Source organism: Anthonomus grandis, chromosome 2, assembly GCF_022605725.1.
Source record: "Anthonomus grandis grandis chromosome 2, icAntGran1.3, whole genome shotgun sequence".
Classification (NCBI taxonomy): Eukaryota; Metazoa; Arthropoda; class Insecta; order Coleoptera; family Curculionidae; genus Anthonomus; species Anthonomus grandis.
In genome coordinates, this window is record NC_065547.1 from 26,497,673 (window position 1) to 26,514,831 (window position 17,159).

The 17,159-nt window shown below is 33.4% G+C and overlaps 1 protein-coding gene and 1 long non-coding RNA gene across 2 annotated transcripts in view; both read left to right on the top strand.

The window, feature by feature from the left end:
• The first annotated feature begins 1,485 nt into the window (after positions 1 to 1,485).
• Positions 1,486 to 1,974, top strand: LOC126750228 (uncharacterized). Its single transcript, XR_007665647.1, has 2 exons — positions 1,486 to 1,728; positions 1,790 to 1,974. It is a non-coding gene; the product is annotated as an uncharacterized LOC126750228 (long non-coding RNA).
• Positions 1,975 to 8,276: 6,302 nt separating this feature from the next.
• The window catches only part of LOC126750218 (serine proteinase stubble), a 79,726-nt gene continuing 70,843 nt past the window's right edge, over positions 8,277 to 17,159 (top strand). The window contains exon 1 of the mRNA XM_050459766.1: positions 8,277 to 8,699. The gene's annotated coding sequence lies outside the window, so the exon portion shown is untranslated. The remainder of the gene's footprint in view (positions 8,700 to 17,159) is intronic.

Sequence of the window (17,159 nt, forward strand, 5' to 3'; positions counted from 1 at the left end):
CCTCCTAGCAAAGGCAAGGAGACTGTTGTAAAATAAGACAAATGGTGTTTAGAACTGGACTAGATAAATTTTTACAACAAAATGTGTGGTGTTGCTATTATTTGAAACCTCTTTAAACGTACTTTAATACCGTCAATTAACTCTGTATAGGTGAAAAAAGAACTAACCAAACTGTTACATATTTTATTTATTTTTCTTTTCTCTTTATAATTTTTTATCTTTTTGTTTACATATTCTTTTAGCTTATAAAATTACACATTTTTTTTTTGGGTTTTATAAGATTGATGGTTGGCATTCTTTAGTTAACTAAAAATAATTAACTACTCACATAGGTTTCTAATGCCGGCAATTTTAACAGTTGTTAAGTGTACGTCCACTGTCTATAGGTTGTAATCACCCCTGGATTTAATTATAGGTACATCAGCTAAAATTGACGGTCTGTTAAATTCCATTTGGAAAAGAAATTTTTCTTTGCTCGATATATAAGTTTCCAAGGGAATATTTACGTCATTGTGTTTATTGTTTCGGCGATAAACATAAGTTCCTTGCATATACAAAATATAGTAATGTTATAATTCTCAGCCATTCCAAGGCAAATCATTCTTCAGATAATGTTTAGTTGAATTGCATTTCTTCATATGATTTTGTCCAGATAATAAATGGAGCTATAGTCGTATAACAGCTAATACACAAATTTTAATTGATCTAATTTATCTTAAGGGGCCTACAAATGTCATACATTCTTATACTCTAATATTGATTTAATTTCCGATCACCAGGCTTTATGATATTAGGCGCGGTTAAGGTCCGCAATTTTATGTTTTTAAACAAAATCGATTTTCTTGCTGAACTAGGAATAAATCGTAATAATATTTCCCATATTCATGGTTTGGTTAAAGAAATAGAAATTTTGTCCAGCAAAATTTGTTAAATATTTGAGCCATATGCTTCATTATCTACATCAAGAATTTTTTTTCTCCATAAATTACCGAAAGCATTAAACTCTTTATAAATGAAAGAAATAAAGCGGTATTTAGATTTAAAATTCTAAAGGTTTAATTGATTGGCTACTCTACAAGAAACAATGATGGTGGGCATGATTAGGAAGAAAAAGAAAGCATATTTCAACAAAATCAAACAGCAGCGATAGTAAAAAAAAATGAAAAGTAATAAATAACCATAACTATTCCATATCTGTAAATCTTTAAAATCTCGACAGAATTAATGATTAATTTTCATCAGTTTATAGCATTTCAGATAGCTGGCTAGAAACAGTTAAATATTTTTTTAGTAATAAATTTAATCCGGATCTCTGGTTTTCATTTCATTTAGGTACACTATAACAGAAGTTTTAAAAATTATTTTAGACCTCAAAATAAAATATACATATATTTTATTATAAACTGCTGTTTGAAAAGGATCTATTTTAAAGACTTGTCTAACACAGCCTTTAGCTAAAATCAGTAGTCCAAAGGAATACTGTGACCTTAGACCAATATGAATTATTCCAATAATTTCAAAAGTTTTGGAAAAGTTTATTCAACCAAAAATGTATAATTTTTTTATTACAAATAACATAATTCTGAAGGGTCAGTCTGGCTTCTGAAAGCAGCACAGAACAACATCCGTCTTGTTAATAGTTACTTAAGAAATAATTGAGGCTTTTAGATGAGAGTGAGACTACAGCACTCGTATTGCTTGACTTCTCTAAGGCTTGCGATATATTGGGTAAGTGCCTGCTTTCAAAAAAATTAGCTTAATTCGATAATAATGCATTAAACTTCTTTAGGTCTTATCTTTCTCAAGGAAGTAGCTGGTGGTCCTAGAAAAGTTTTGCAAAATGAGCTAGGGACCAAAAAGTAGTATTAAGTTTGCTAATGATGTGTGCCAAATTTCAAATTTTTATATAAACGCATTCAAAAGATAAAAGGGGAGGGGGAAATTAATTATTATAATTATACTGTATAAGTATTCTGTAATGTGTTTTTTTTTAAATAAGAAAAAAATTGTTTTGGATAAATTAGAAATATTTGTGGCGAGGACCCAGCTAGTAGCTAGTATAGTTGAAAAGATAAAAAATTTTGATGTAATTTTCGAGGATGACTTTTATTAGAGATCTTAAATATATGTTTCTGGCGTAATTAAAAAATCTTATTTTGCGCTGAAATAGAAGTTTTAGATTTCATTAAAAGCTAATAAGAAAAAAATAAGCTAATGAAATCATGCGTGTTTTTTGTACTGCAACCTTGTCTATATTCCATGTTTAGATAAAAACACTGTATCTTTACAAAAGCTGCAAATCAAGCTACTAGAAAGTTGATTATGTGGTTTCAATTTTCAAGAGTAGAGCTAAAGATCATATTGAAAATTATTGCAATGTCTGTATCCAGTCAGCCATTCCTAAGCTGTTTGATTCTCTAGTTGCCCAACAGCTTTGCAGGTTATGCAAAAATTGAATATCTGAGAATCAACATGGCTTTTGTCAAAATAAATCTACTCTTACGAATTCCATTACCTATCAGTCGGATATTCTGAAAAACATGGAAGGGCAGGCACAGGTGGACTCTATATTGTATACCGACGTTTCCAACGCGTTCGATCGGGTTAACCTTCGTATTCTATTGGGAAAGTTGGTAAGTCTGGGTTTTCATTGGCAGCTGGTATTGTGGTTCTCTAGTTTATTGTTTGGTCGTGTGCAGAATTGTAAAATTGGTGGTTTCTTGTCGCATATCATATACGTCAATTCAGGTGTTCCTCAAGGCGGTCACTATTCCCCTCTACTCTTTATTATATTCATAAATGATATTGCTTATTGCTTTGAGAATAGTAAATGTCTAAAACTTGCTGATGATTTGACGTTTTGGAGATCTATTATAAGTCCAGTAAACCAGGAACTCCTGCAACAAGATCTTAATAGATTGTGTGTTTAATGTACGAAAAATCAGCTGAATCTTAACATAAAGAAGTGTGTATTTATTAGCTTCACGCGGCGCGTGAAGCTAATATTAGGCACCCATTTACTTTGCGCGTGACACGCGCAAAGTAAATGGGTTCCCATCGTCCTATTCTATCAGTAGTACAGCAATTCACTGTGTCACTACCATTAATGATTTGGGATAGAAAGTTGACATTTGTTGACCACACCAACTTTATCTCTATAAAAGCCTCAAAGATGCTTGGTTTTGTTCTAAGAAAATGCCAGTATTTTTCAGTGAGGGTTATTAGATTGGTCTACTGTGCACATTGGAAAGACTTGCAGCACACAGGAAAGTGAGACTGGGTCCCAGGATACCAAGGTGTCGAGGGCAATGAGCGAGCCGACGAACTGGCAAGACAAGGTTCCGTTAACCCCTTCGTAGGCTCTGAACCTTGTCTCGGTCTTAGCAAAAAACAAATCTCAAAGGCACTAAATAATTGGGCCTGGGAATAAATAAGGAAGAATTAGAGAAGGACAGAAGGATGTAGACAAGCCAAGGACATGATACCAGACCATGATGGCTCTAAAGCAAGACGACTGCAAAGACGAGAAAGGTGAGAATCCTGACCGGGCACAATAGTCTAAACACGCATCTATACCTTCTTGGTATAAGAGAAAGCCCACTAAGTCCAAATTGCGGTACAGGGAAGGAAACTTCATACCACATGAGTCGCCTGAGAAGGAAAATTTTCGGAGCAACGACACTCCAACGAGAAAATCTTAAAGATCTGGACTGGGACAACGTACAAGCCTTTATTAAAAGGACGGGCCGACTCAGTGAAGACCGCGCATTGGGAGTGGACGCGTAGGGGTGGGTGATTCTAGGGTTGTTGAAAAGGGACTGTTCAGGCCTACTTGCCGAGCTCTAGCTCCCCCATCCTTACTACTACTACTAGGTACTACTATGCATTAGTAAGGCCTGTTTTGGAATACTGCTCGGTTGGGTGGTCACCATATTTCCAAAATCACACAGTTTCCTTGGAACGAGTTCAACAAAAATTTCTTAGAGTATGTGCTTTTAGGGAGGGCATTAAAATAGAGAACCACGATTATCATGTGATGGAACAACGGTTAAGCTTGCCTTTACTTAGTGCTCGCAGAGAGATATTTGGAACACTGATTATGTTTAAACTTGTTAATGGCAAGTTGGACAGAGCAATTCTCTTAAATTCAATTGGTTTTAATATTCAACAGCTAAGATACGAGCCAATATTCTATATTCCCTTTCATAGAACCTTGTATGGTGTAAATAATCCTATTGATAGGAGTTTGATCCTGATAAAAAATAATCTTAATATTGATGTATTTCATTTATTTTAAAATCAGCCAAAGAGTTACCTTGTTCATAATAATTAAGGTTATATAATATTAAGATTTTATTATTAATGATTTAATTAGATAGTATTTGTAGAGCTTGTGTACCAGGTTACCTCAAATAGGATTTCAATTTTTTGCTTTCTCATAAGTATATCTTATCGTATAATTTATTTTTTATTTGTTTTTTTTAGATTGTTAGTTAAATGTAAATCAAACTTGTAATTCTTGTAATTTTTGTAACAGCTAATAGGGTTTTCCCGTACTTAAATAAATAATATGCATCTCCATTGCTGGTTTTAACATAAAATTAAAATCGCACTTCCTTACGTTACAGAAAGTCTTTTTGTTTTTGACATTGTTTGTTTTCCATTTCAAAACAGATTTTATAATTCTTGCGGTTTTCATAATATCTATTCGCGTTTATAATTGCTATTTATATGAATTCATAGATTTTTTGTTCTTGTAATTATAGGTTAAGTTGATTAGCTCTAGGCTGGACCTTGTATATTTTGGTATAATAAATGTATTATTTATTTATTTATTTCATCGGTCTTGGATGTAATTAATTCTACGGAGTCTCTTAAGCAGAAGCGAACGAATTTTGTTGTGAAATAAGAAGTACTTGCGACCAACTGATAAGAAAACAATTTAAAATAAATATATCTAGACAGGAAGAGACACAGTGTCTTCTAAAATCTAAAAAAGGACGCCAACATCAAGACGCCAAGAGGCAACAAAACAATTATATCTGTTTCGTTAGAAGCAGGTTTCGGATGCAGAAAAGTACATGAACAAGGTTGAAAAAGTCTTGAACAAAGGTGAACATAAACTGCTAACTAAAAATGCCACACAAATACTAGAGTGAGGAATCTACACGGCTCTTAAAAAGTATCCTGCTTATCTCTCTAATGCATTGTGAATTGAACTCACTGCACACCATAGAAAGCCACCATATTTCTACGCGCTTCCATCACTAACCAGCATCAAGTATTGGACAATATCGGAACATGCCAAATTAATATTGACGATTATCTAGACACTACAAGGGAACTCGGACTCCCTTTTATCAAACTCAGCTCATTTCGTCCAAATCTTTTATGTCACTTACGTGAAACCCACTTCCTGATACTACCTCTCAACCAATAAGCTTTGATATTGAGAGCCATTATACAAATATGCCCATTTCAAAGGCCTTCCACTAGAAGGAGTGATGGGCCTTTTGGAGGTATGTATTCGTAACTCCTACTTTCAATTCAAATACCTAGACTAAAACTTCTTATCTTCCTTGTTCAAGAAAGGTCGGAATCATTAAATTCCTGTATAAGAGGGCAGCTAAAATAGGTCACAATATTATTGACTTCCAGATCAGGAATAACAAAATAATACTTAGTCTTATAGCCACAACATACATTAGACAGACGATTTCCTGCAAGAAGCAATATTACCAGAAAAAAAAATCCTACATCGTACTTATCTATTTGCCTTCAATTACTTGCAATAATTGCTTGATTCATAGCGATCTTAGCCTGTCAGCTTTTCATTTCATATCATATTCATTTTTTTGCGTATATTTATCTTATAATAATAATAAATATAGTGAACTAATCTAAAAAAATTGACTAGAGAGAAAAGACATGCACATTCATGGACAGTTCAGATGATTTGTATATAAAATTATCTTATCTTATAATCAGAATGTGAGCATATGTTAATCATTTTCTATAAACGCTATTGAAAATAGAATCAGGCTTAAAAAAACATCGGGATTTAGGAAATATATTAACCAACATAATATCTTGATTAAGTATGGTAATCTGAATACCTCCAGAGACCTGGAAATTTTAATTTTGCTTAAAGATTCTTTTCCAATATTGGAATACCTAAATTTCAGTATTAATGGAATAACATCTAGATTTAAATGTTAGTAATTCAAGTTCTAAAAAAAATTTTAATTATCGAAAAATTATAGTAAAATAAACAAGTAAAATAACATTAATACGAACCAGTTACCACCATATACAGTGCATTTGCGATGAAAGGAAAAATTCATTTATAATTCACGTATTTTCTTCTTCTTTTATTCATTGGACACATGGATTAGTATTGTCACTTTCGCGCGTTTTTTGAACTAAAAAAATTGTATACCGGGTGCTTCAAGTAGAAACTGTATTTATGACCTTTATAATTCTATGATATATTTTTAATATTTTTGGTATAGCAAACCATATGCCTAAAGTCGATAGTTTTTTAAATATGACGTAACAGAATAATAAAACATATGAAATTAAAACAGGAAAATTTATTTTAGATTTATTGCAATTCATGCTTAGTTTGTTGTTCCTTTGATTTAATGCGTCCTTTGCTATTAACATTTTGGTTACACGGTGACTCAAGTAAAAACTATGACGCCAGCATTTTTTTTTATTTTGTTTCTTAAAATGTCACTACTAGACGCTATTATTTTCGAATATTTTCTAATTTTAGAACCTACTTGATAAGGGTTTGTCATGCATTTGTGAGTATAATTGTCATTTTTTTAATAAAGTGCATTTACCTCAGAAAGAACAAATTGAAATACTCATGATAATTGGCTTTGCAGACGGGTGCGTACACGACAAGAAGTCTGTAATCTATTTAATGCTGATCGTCCTTCAATTACTATATCCACTGTTAGCAAAAATGAGTCAAAATTTAGGGAACACGACCATGTATTCGTGAAATTTATCTAAAGAAAAACCTCTACAAGCATCAGAAGATGTACGCTGAATGTTCTAATAGAAACGGAGAAAAATTCGCATGTTGCAATTATTACAATTTCCAGGAATTGGAATTTGTCAGTAGAGTTAGTGGCAAAAACACTTCGTGGAAAAAAAGATCATCGTTATAAAGTACAATTAATACATGAATTATACATACATTGTTAGAAAACGATTTTGACCGCCAAATGCAGTTTTGTGAGCAGATTCTTGAGGCTAACAATGATAATGGAAATTTCATTCGAAATATTATTTTTTTAAGAGACAAAATTGCAGATATTATGCAATTAAAAATCCTCACTGGACCCAAGAATTTAACACACAGTGCCTTCAAAAAAATTATGTGTGAGCAGGTATTGTGAAAAATTGAATCCTTGAACCCTTTTTTCGAAGAAATAATAAACGGAGAGCTATACGGAGACTTTTTACAGTTTGAGACTTTTTACGCTACTTTAGTCGTTTATTCCCTGATCCATAAAAGAAGATTTCCATACCCAAGAGAGAGAATCCATACCCAGTAATGAGATGATGATAATTTAAAGCAAAGAATTCGACAAGAAATTAGATTATTCGATCTGCAAGTGATTGAAAATGTGTAATCGAAAATTATTGACCGACTTTAAACAAAGTGTTCGTCTAAAAAAGTTAATGTTGACGCAATAGTTTCTACTTGAGGTACCCTGTCCAGAAAAATTTTATTGCAAATAACGAGAAAGACATAATGCTAATTGACGTACCGAAAAATTAAAAAAGAAAAAAGCAACTGAAATTTAAATGGTTTTGTTCCTTTCATTGTGAATCCAATGTAGATTTTATATCAAAAGTGTTTGTATATTCTACGGTCATGGTGCTTCCATAATTTACCATAGACAGCTTTGGCGCATTCACCATCGCATCAAGAGTTCCTAATTATACGAATGTCACGGTCAATGACATGAACTTGCTAGCGATCATGTAAGTAAATACTTCAAATAATATCTAAAATCGATATTTCATAAGCGACCCATAAGAAATAGTCACATTAGTATAATAAAACTTAAATCTACGATAGGCCTAAATCTATATTTAACGACGTCAGTTCATTAGTTCAGTAGCCTCGCGCCATCGTCAACCTTCATAGAACCTAGACATTATCATCATTAACATCACCAGAAGAAGCAGCAAAAGAAGAAGAATAAGAAGAAGAAGAAGAAAATCGCGATTCACTAGTTCCCCATTAGCAGTGGCGAAGTGGATCGCGAACTCGCCGATGAAGAAGAAGGTCTAACGGTACTGCCCCCTTCCCCCGGTTCTGCCCCGGCTGTTTGTTGGTTGCTCACCTGGTGCACTCTTCGTCGTCGACAAGGCTGCCGAGCCGTTGACCCCCTACAAGCGAGAGAGCCTACGAAGATGATAATGATCGTGATGTTGATTAGTTGAGCACTCACTGTTCCTCTACTCCTGAACTTGTGCGCATAGGAGTACTATCAACTCCTCCTTAAGGTCCTTCGCAAGGTCTTTCGCTCCTGTTTATTTTTTTTTGCGCGGGTCGTCTTATAGTGTACCGGTTCGGTGGTCGATGTAGTCGGATATGTTCTTGAGTGTGTAGGGTTTAAGGGAGGTTTTAGACTTTTTAGTGTTTTTTTTTGGTAATTATTTAGTATTTTAAGGTAAGTTTATTTAACGCATTTATTCCTAATGCATATTTTAATTTTTTTTAAATTTTCTTCTTATCTTTAGTGTAATTAAATTTTGTTAAAAGCAACATATATGATATAAGGTATATATAGGTATATATAGGCCAATATCATAAAACTATTTTAAAATATAATTAAAAATATAACTTTTTTCATTTAGTAGAGATAAAAAAATTTAAACAGGGATCTAGAAACTATAAATATAAAATTGTTTAAAGAGCATTTAATTTTTGAAGATATTCTACCTATCTCAAGGGTGTGCATTGTGATCTCGGAGTTCGTAAAAGATATAAGTTTAAAATTGAAAAATGTCATCCTGAAAACTGTTTTTTTCTTTACATGTCAGTTTTTTTAACTATTTTTGCGGATTTCTTATCATCATTTTGCAACTACACACAAATTGCTCATTATTCTTGTCATTACACTGTCTTCTCCTGTCTAGTTTTATTTACTTTTTAGATAAAGAACAGACACATCTGATCTGAATCTAGAGGCTGTGGTCTTTTCGCTATGCCTCATTATCATCTTACACTATTTCACCATTGTTTCATTTATACTGGCTATTACACTATATGTATAATAAGATCCCTCTTTTTTAAAAAGCGCTACCACACAAAAAATGTATTTCTTTCTGTATTTGTTTCTTATAAGTAAATATCTAATATTAGTTTCTAATAACTGCCTAGTCTACTTCTAGTTCTTCTTCTTTTCTTGCATAGACTTCACCTTTATTAGTACAGTACTTTGATTATTAGTATCATTTAGGTTTTTGGGCTTACATTTCTTTTTCACTAATCAGATGGGTTTGGATGAGTTTCACTAATCACTTTCATGTTATCGTGTACTCTAGACTTCATCAGCTGGAGTATCATCCACAAATTTTAAAATTTGCTGTGCCATCGAGATCTTGCTGGTAGTATTGCCTTTGGATGCCCTTATCAAGATTTTATCGAAGACCTAGTATTTTGATGTTCTCTGGCAGACTCTCAGGGCAAAATTATAAAAACTGTTTGAACCCTTTCTTTCCTCGTCGTCTCCTGAATTTTCCAAACCAATGTACTTGGTGATTTTCTCACCGTGTTTGATATGTAGATTGTTGTTGTTAGGCATCACAACATCAATTTACCCTGGTTCTTTGTACTACTGGTTGATCTGTAAACACAATGGCTGAATACGGCTCAATATAGCTTGTCTTATTTATAAACACTACTTCTAGGATATATTTATAATATGGAACTTTTTTCCTTCAAATGTAACCACTTCGTACTTACATCCCTATCATACTTCCTGATACTATCAATTAACCGAATACACGAGTTTTATATTAGTTGTAAGATAGGCCAGTATGTAAATTGTAATAGTTCCAAACCATCGCATAATAGTTTTCAAAGCCAACACTCACAAGATGTCTTTGATTACATATAACAATTATATTATCCAATTTGATTACATATATCATATTTGAGGTTAGTAAATTCTTGTTTAATACAATTTTTAACATATTCAGAGAATCTTAAATTTACATCAAAAATTCTTAGCACTTATTAAGCAATCAAATTATTATTGAATAGCAATATTAATATTATGTTTGAATTGCTCTCTATCTTGCATTGGATCAAATAGTAGCATCTGATCGTTTTGACGAATAGAGTTCTACGCATTGGATATGATCCATTAAGAAATTTTATTAAACAACATGTCTGAGTAATAGGGCTTAAATAATTTAAGATAGCCAACAATAATTGAGAATTTAACTTGTCGAATGCTTTTGAACAGTCAAGCAATATTAATGTCCTAAGATCATCTTTATTAGTCGGTTGAAGGATATCATTAGTTAACTTTAGAACTATCATATGAAATTAGCATTAATAAAATTAATATAAACAGATTTTTAAAATATTCAGATTTTTGTTAAGCCTTTGACAGTATTGAAGTTAATTCAATTTATAGAATAATTACATATTTAATAATTCCAAAATAAAATTTCTTCACAAAAAAATCATTATATGAGATTTCAAAATATTAAGATTTTTGTACTGATTGTAGTATTTTCAAAAGTACAAATGAAATGATAATTGATGTATAGCTACGGAGCTTTTTGGATCGATACAACATTTTCTAACGCTACATTAAGCGCTACAGCAATACAGTTGACAACATCTTACGAGGCTGGAATCAGAGTAAACTAGGTATTTAATTTTGCTCGATTACACCAAAGCTTTTCACCTAATTAATCATCGATTTCGGTCCTTTATTATGATGGATTCTTTGACTCCAATATTCTCCTGTGAGTACGTCAATCATTTTTATTAGACCGAGCCTGTCCATTTTAAAAGCCGTACAAGTTTTGGTGCCTCAAGGAAGTATATTGCAGCCACTTCTATTTATGATTTAAAATTCACAATTTACTCGAAAACTGAAAAAAAAAATTACGAGGTTAATACGCAACTATACTATTCATTTTCCGTAAGTAAGCTAGCGACATGTAATGAAACATATTAGTGAATATATATTTTACTCAAAAGTCCAAGTTCTTGGGTGTGATCTTTAACTTGAAAGTAAAGCTTAGTTTCGAGAATATGTTTGCTGCTTAAAAAAGCATAAGGACCACCAAGATTTAATTACACGCAGAGGCACTTTTTAACAATGAATATGAAAATCCAGGGGGAGCTCTGTGACTCTTTGATATACGACTGATGTCTCGAATATCAATCATTCGCATTTGCAAGTTCTTTAGCCTCTGATAAACTTGGTGAGGCTTCAACAATCTATTAGGATCATTATGTAATCTTCTGGTTCAAGCCAATACCTCCAAAAAACATAATTCATTCATTAATCAATAGTTTCTTTAAAAAATTTTCTTCCAAAATTTTAACTAACATGATTGCCAATTTCAAGTTCCTGGGTATCTGAAAATTCTAGGTAAGGCTCCAAAAATTCATCCAGATCATCATGTAAACTTCTAGTTCATGTCAGGACCTCAGAATCTAGTACGCTTTACAGCATGCTCAAGGACAAAAAATCCATCAGGCAAGGACACACCATTGACTTTTCCTTAAACCCTTTTGACCTCTGGGAACTTTCAGTGAAATTCAGTGAAATTCTAGGGATCCTTGGAGTCTTATGTAAGATGTTTTAGATTTTGAAGAGTACTTAACCTTTAATTATCTTTTTTTTACTAATGATTTAGGCCTTTGAATAGAGCTGAAGATTCTAAGATATCCAGAAAAAATACAGAAAGTGTAACACTCTTGTTTAAGACTTTTTTTTTCTTTGATTTTTCTTCGTAGGAGTAATCATACAGTGACCGCCTAAAATTCCGCATAAATTCGATAAAAATTAGAGACATGATTTTTTGAGAAAACGCTCAGACCCATCGATTTTTATTTCAAGTTGCGCATTATTTCACATAAATTTTTGTATACAGGGTGGGACAAAAAAAAAGATATGACGTCATCGGTAATTTTTTTAAATAGAATGCTATATTTTTTATTGCATTTATGAAATATATACGAAATTCCAAGCAAGTTTCGTACAACACACCTTATCTCAAAACTTAACTGTTTTAGAAATATTTACATTTAACCAACAAGAAAGCAAGTAAATACGTCTATTTACAAATTAAGATAATAACATTTAATCCTAAATGTTATAAACTCTGAAAACTCTTATTAATGTATCAAATGTTCAAACTGATCCCCATTTACTTCTTGGCAGAAAGCAAGACGGTTTACAAACTCATGTAAAATACTATCAAATATTTCGGGTGATATACGTCTAATTTCATATCTAATTCTATTTTTCAAATCTTCTACGTTGTTTGGCTTCTCAATATAAACTTTACTTTTGAGGTACCCCCATAGAAAATAGTCGTAGGGATTTAGGTCTGGTGACCTCGCCGGCCACTCTATTGGCCCTCTTTATCCTATCCATCTTCCTGGGAACACTGTCTGGTCTTGTTCGTCTGGGTATAGGGCAGCCAAAGCAGGGAGAAGATCTTTTTGAAGAAAATTCAAATAGCGTTGTCCTGTTAAGTTTTCTTCGAAAAAGTATGGCCCTATTACTTTATTTTCCACGATACCAGCCCAAACATTAATAGATTTGCGGTATGTACTGTGTATGAGCGTCAGTTACCCAGTGTGGATTTGACACTGACCAGTACCGACAATTTTGCCGATTTACGACACCGTTTAAACAAAAAGTTGCTTCATCCGAAACCAAAACTCGTAACATAAACTGACGGTTATTATTGCAAATATTCATCATTTGCTCGCAAAATTGTTTTTTTCGATCAGGATCATCCTCATTTAATTCGTGTATTAGTCTAATTTTATAAGGGTAGTATTCATTTGCTTTTAAGATGCGTCTTACTGACGTTCCGGCTATATTATTATCAACTGAATTTTGTGAAGTTGCATTATTTGGATTTTATTCGACGGAGAGCAGAACGTTATTATTAGTTTTTAGGTAATTTTGTTTCTTTTTTGAAATTTTTGGACGACCTGATCTTGGCAAATCCCTAACATGACTTGAAGTTATGAATTTGTGCTCTATTCTACTAACTGTTGACTGAGAAATAGGATGGTTTGGGTATTTGACATTAAACAGTTCACTTAATTCTTTTTGCGTGCGCACTCGATCCCCGTACCTTCAAAATTTCAATTCGTTGGGTTTCCGTTAAATTAGCCATAATTTATTCCGATAAAAACTATTAATTTTCGAACTGACAGTGACATTCGAAAATGGAGATTCTTTACAAGTGCAACCATGGAAATAGAAACAATTGGTAGTGTTTATAACATTATTTTATTATCCTCGATTTTACCTTAATTTGTAAATAGACGTATTTATTTGTTTTCTTGTTATTTAAATGTAAATAATTCGGCAACAGTTGAGTTTTGAGATAAGAAGTGTTATACAAAACTTGCTTGGAATTTCGCCTATATTTCATAAATGCAATAAAAAATATAGAATTTCATTTAAAAAAATTACCAATGACGTCATATCTTTTTTTGTTCCACCCTGTATACAAAAATTGATGTTAAATAATGCGCAATTTAAAATAAAAATCGACGGGTCCGAGCGTTTTCTCATAAAATCATGTCTCTAATTTTTATCGAATTTATGTGGAACTTTAGGCGGTCACTGTATATCTCATAAGTTGAAAATGATAGGTTAGCTTAATATAAATAATCGAAGACTTATAGGTAAGCCTAAACAGTACATTAGCTAGATATTTGCATAGACGTTTACGATGTCTGAAATTTCAATAGTCTTGGATTTTACATGTTTGTTGAATATCTATGATGATGCTTCTAAGATGTCATAATATTATTATTTTTGGAAAAAATCTGATAGTTCAGGTATATGATTACTGACTACTCTCAAAGTAAAGATACCAATTATTTCCTATGAAAATACGTTTCGTCATTAAATCAATTCGTGTTAATTTTTTTTTACTGTTATAAGATGAGGAGTGGTATATACGAATAATTAAACTATCCGTTATACAAATTTCATGCAATAGCGTTTATTGTTCCTCGAGAGAGTTTATACACGGAGAGAAATATTTTAGTGAAAATTATAAAACCCGATTTTATTTACACAGTAAAGGTAAAAATTAAATGTAATGATTAATACAGGAGTTTTGGATAGTATATTGATGATGCAAAGAAGATTTAATGGACTTAAAACTTAAAAATTAAATTTTTGTAGAAAATAATAAAGGTAAAACTGGGAAAAACATATCACTCTAAATCAATATGTTGCAAAATGTCCAAAAAATAATCCATTGCTTTTTTTAAATAAAATTGAAGAATTCCCCCAATTTCGAGTCATAATATAAGAAATAACTGCTAATGCCCAAGATCTCATGAATTAAATCAAAATATATAAAAAATTCACCCTTTTTAATCAACTCGAGATTAAAATATTCATTGTTGGAACCTCATAAAAACTAAAAAATAAATAAACATTGAAGCCATTTCACTATAAATCAAGTTGATTTTATGTGTGAAAAAATCTCTAAAAGTCCTTTTTGAACGTCAATTACAAACAATTGTAATGTAGACCCACTATACCAAAATATAATTAATCAATAAGATGGTCCCAAATGTTTGGACTTCATTTAAGATATATAAAACTGCAAATACCCAAAATCACAGGAATGGTGACCTGGAAAGAGTACCATGCTCTAGCAGCATTATGTATCTGCCTAACTCAACAGCGAGGTTGTCAAAATGTTAGCGGCTAGAGTCTGATAGAAACGTATCATCCATTTTTTCTCTAAGAGACCAAACAAAAACAAAACAAAGGTAAAAACACAAAGTCACGGTCTCATCAAATCCATATATATATTTTTTTAAGCTACCCGTGTTTCGCTCCTATCGGAGCATCATCAGGCCTAAAAAATACATTAAGATATTTAAAAAAAAAGAACACTTATAAAACTCATTACTTAGACCTACACAGATCACATTACAACTAACACCAAAATAAAAGCTAAGTTAAGTTAACAATTCCCACCATAGATAAAAATATATGCTTAAAAAAATAAAAAAGTAAAAATGTAAAATGTCACCAGTGGGGAACGATCCAGCAACCTTTAGATTCAGAGGCGCGCGTCTAACTCATAGGCCACATGATCAAAAATGGGGAACAATCCGAACTATACTAATATGTGTGAATATAATTAAACAGTCTTAACAATAAACACTAAAAATATCTAAAAAAAAAAAAAAATATATGGATTTGATGAGACCGTGACTTTGTGTTTTTACCTTTGTTTTGGTTAGAGTCTGCCCCAGGGAGGAGTATTACTTTCAACTTTGTGTGTCTAGTGGTAAACAGCTTGATCGACTATTGAAGCACCCAGGTCTACGCTAATGACCTGGTAATCTTGTATTCGAGGAAGAACGCCGTCACAGTGCAGGGCCTGATGATGAGGACTCTTGTATTGTAGACAAATTGTGTCTCTTGGAGAATCTCAGGATTAACTCTTTGAAAATAAACTTGATTTAAATTGTCGAATTGTGAATGAATTGTCGAAACAGTGGGCTGCCGAGGCAGTTGTGCATATAGGTCTCCTGATGGACCCGTCATGCCCCACCGGGGTTTACCAGAGCCCAACGGCCTTAGAGAAACCGATAAGGCTCTCTGATCTGAAGGACTTAAAGTAACTCGGTACACTGAAAGTGTTACCCAAGTATTTGAAACTGGCGCGCGTGAGTGCTGGGCACTCCGCGACTACATGGTCAAGGGTTTTATCCTCCTCACAACACCATCGGCATTCCGGCTTGTCCTCAATACCGATAGTATGGAGATGGCTTTTTAAGTGCCAGTGACCGGTTAAAAGACCTGTCACTAGCCGAATTTCGAGTTTTTTTAGGCGTAGTAGATTTTTGGTGAGACAGGCAGAGGGTTCACCTATGTGCGCTTTGGCTTGTCTCATACCAGGGGACTCAGTCCAGCTTCGGTGGGTCCACTTGTCTAGCAGACACCTCATTGACGCGAGCGCAACGCATTTGGCGATACCAACTATGGGTTCCGGCCCTATCGGCACATTCGCAGATCCCAGTCTGGCAAGAGAGTCCGCTTCCTCATTACCTGCATGGCCTGCGTGGCCAGGTATCCAGACAAGCTGGACCCTGCAGCCAACCTGTATCAGTTTTTTCAGGACTTTTATGCACTCTAATACAAGCTTGGAGCTTACCTTTGCAGCCGTGATAGCCTCAATGGCAGCTCTGCTGTCCGAGCATATTGATACGACTGTATTGCGGTGCCCGCAGCTTAGGATTTTCTGTCCGCATTTTAATACAGCGAATACTTCGGCTTGGAAGACAGTGGCGTGCTCCCCCAGCGAGTATGCCCTACTGGTATGTGGAATCCCACCACAAAGCCCTGATCCGGCTTTGTTATTCATTCTGGAGCCATCTGTGTACCAGATGGTCCCCCTATTTAGCAATGCAGGTCTGTTGGAATGCTGCAACTCCTCTCTGCCTGCAATGTGCGTCACGAATCCCTCGCAGTCCACAGTTACTGGAGCCATGCAGTCACTGCCCATCAGAAGGAGAGGACATTCCTGTATGGCCCGTGACCAAATTTTTGCGTGACCGGTCTCGCCAGCACGTAGTTCGTCGAGGACTTGATTTAATAACTCAGGAAATATTAAATGGTTTGCAATACTAGGAAGAATATTCGGTTGTATGAAATAAAATGAAAAATCTAGTAATTATAAAAATAACTATAAATGGCAAAGCTTGAAAAAAAAGCCTTAATACATTTTTAGAACAACTTAAATTGCCTAAAACAAAAATTACTTCAAATGGCTTTAATATCATAATATCAGATCACCATGATCTATGACCTTGCTAGAACAGATAAAAATCTGCTATCCATAAGATCGGACTAAAAGTGAATGTGAGAAAAGTCCAA